Raw genomic sequence first — 2661 nt, 5'->3', positions numbered from 1 at the left:
GGTGTCGCTATATGCGTCGCTATTTGCGTCTCTATATGCGTCGCTATTAGCGTCGCTAATATTAGCGACGCATATAGCGACGCTTTTAGCGACGCATATAGAGACGCAAATAGCGACGCATATAGCGACGCAAATAGAGACGCAAATAACGACGCATATAGCGACGCCGGTCTGGGGAAAAATTTTCGAAAACCCGAGCGTAACATTCGTCGAGAGAACATTTGCAAGAAAGAATGAAAGAGAGAGCGAGAGAGCTTAAAGCTTTGTGAGGGACAAAGAGAGAGAGAGAGAGAGAGAGAGAGAGAGAGAGGGAGGGAGCTCATCACCATGCCGCCGCCGCTATATATGAAGAAGAAAGAGAAGTGTGCAATGGAGAAGGGAGGGAAGGTGCAAAGAGAAGGTACAAAGGGTTTCATCTTCAAGCCTTTGAGGTAGGTACATTGCCTCTTCTTGCTTCATTTTTGTGTTATCTTGTTTTCTTTTTTTGTTTTTCTTTGCAAAGAGATACATGGAAAGAGAGGGAGGGAGGAAAGAAGGGAGAAGAATGAAGGGAGAGAAAGAGAGAAAAAGGTAGAGAAAGGAAATAAAGAGAAAGAGGAAAAGAGAAATGAGAGATGAAGGGAGGGATAGAGGATGAGTGAGAGAAACAACGAGAGAGAGAGGGGGAAAAAACAAAGAGAGAGGAAACAAAGAAAGGAAAATAGAGAGAGGGGGAGATAAATAGAGAGAGGGAGAGGGGAGGGGGAGAGAAATAGAGAGAGGAAGAGGGAAGGAAGAGAGGAGGAGGATGTAGAAAAGAAGGGTGAGGTAAAGAGAGAAATGAGAGTGAAAAGAAGAGAGAGAGTGAGGGAGAAAGAGAGATAGAGAGAAAAAATAGAGAGCAAGAGAGAGGGAGAGAGAAATAGGAAAAAGATGAGAGAATGAGAGAGAAGGTTAATAAAAAAAAGTAAAGGGAGAGGGGGGAGAGAGAGATAAAGAGAGGTGGGGTGAGATTGAGAGAGAGAGAGAGAGGTCGCTGCCACCACCAATCCACCACAAAAAGAGATGGGACAACTGCAAAGAAGAAGGAGGGAACCTGTGAAGGAGAAGAAGAAGAAGGAGAGTAGCGCGAAGGGATTCTTCTTCAAGCTTTGAGGTAAGTGCATTATCTATTCTCTCTTTGTTTTTCTCTTTTAGATAAGTGCATTATCTATTCTCTCTTTGTTTTTCTCTTTGTTCTTCAAGTTTTGAGGTAAGTGCATTATCTCTTCTCTCTTTGTTTTTCTCTTTTCTTTACTTCTCTCTTTCTTTTTGTTGATGAAGAGTGTATAGAGAGAAGAAGTGAGAGAGATCAACATGCGCAATGGAGATTGAGAGAGAGAGAGAGAGGTCGCTGCCACCACCAATCCACCACAAAAAGAGAGGGGACAACTGCAAAGAAGAAGGAGAGTAGCGCGAAGGGATTCTTCTTCAAGCTTTGAGGTAAGTGCATTATCTATTCTCTCTTTATTTTTCTCTTTTCTTTACTTCTCTCTTTCTTTTTGTTGATGAAGAGTGTATAGAGAGAAAAAGTGAGAGAGATCAACGTGCGCAAGGGAGATTGAGAGAGAGAGAGAGAGAGAGAGAGGTCACTGCCACCGCCAATCCACCATATAAATAGAGGGGACAACTGCAAAGAAGAATGAGGGAACCCGTGAAGGAGAAGAAGAAGAAGGAGAGAAGCGCGAAAGGATTCTTCTTCAAGCTTTGAGGTAAATGTATTATATCTTCTCTCTTTGTTTTTCTCTTTTATTTACTTCTCTTTTTATTTTTGTTGATGAAGAGATGTATAGAGAGAAGAAGGGAGACAAATCAACACAAGGGAGATTGAGAGAGAGGGAGAGAGAGAGAGAAGCTGCCATTGCCACTACCATTGCCAGCACATCAACTAAAAGAGAGGGGACAACTACAAAGGAGAAGCCAACCAGTAGGAAGGTAGACTGCTACAGCTATGATGATAGAAAGAAGAGCCTACATGATGTACTACGTGTACCTTCTATTACCAAGAATCTATTGTCGATTGGATAGATGGCAGAACGAAATTTGCAAGAATATAGTGTCGGTTGGATAGATGATTTCAACTGATACACATGGCTGTACATTCGGAAGTACAAGGATGAGGTACTCGATGTCTTTAAGCAAATGGGTTTATAAAGAGAAATACAAGTCAGATGGTTCGTTGGAAATGTATAAAGCACGGCTCGTTACAAACGGATATGCACATCAATACAGCCTAGATTATGAGGAGACTTTCAGCTCGGTTGCTAAGATGGAAATGGTGAGAATAGTCATTGCATTAGTGGCTTCTAAGGGCTGAAAATTATGAAAAGTGGATGTCAAAAATGCATTCATGAATGGTGACTTGCTTGAAGAGGTATATATGGAGTAGCATGAGGGTTATGTATACAACCTGAGGTGTATATGGATACTAACTAGCAACCCCGTCTATCATGCTAGATCCAAACACAGAGAGATTCATTACGATTTCATCAGAGAAATGATACTTGTAGGACAGATTGATCTACTTCATGTGAAGACACAAGACCAGGTAGCCGATATCTTTACCAAATCACTTGGTAAAGAGAAATTTGTTTGTTTCATGGATCTACTTGGAGTACAGTAACTAATCTGAGCTCAAGAAAT

General features: G+C 41.6%; 1 long non-coding RNA gene across 1 annotated transcript; it reads left to right on the top strand.

Annotated features, from left to right (window-relative positions):
* Window positions 1-1418: 1418 nt before the first annotated feature.
* LOC148030959 (uncharacterized) lies at window positions 1419-1897 on the top strand. Its single transcript, XR_015691968.1, has 3 exons — window positions 1419-1461; window positions 1640-1730; window positions 1804-1897. It is a non-coding gene; the product is annotated as an uncharacterized LOC148030959 (long non-coding RNA).
* The last annotated feature ends 764 nt before the right edge of the window (window positions 1898-2661 follow it).

This window comes from Lygodium microphyllum, chromosome 9 (genome assembly GCF_053477565.2).
Source record: "Lygodium microphyllum isolate KBCC chromosome 9, Lygodium_microphyllum_v1.1.10, whole genome shotgun sequence".
In the NCBI taxonomy this organism is placed as follows: Eukaryota; Viridiplantae; Streptophyta; class Polypodiopsida; order Schizaeales; family Lygodiaceae; genus Lygodium; species Lygodium microphyllum.
The sequence above is the reverse complement of the archived record's forward strand: the minus strand, read 5'-3'. Positions and strand labels throughout refer to the sequence as shown.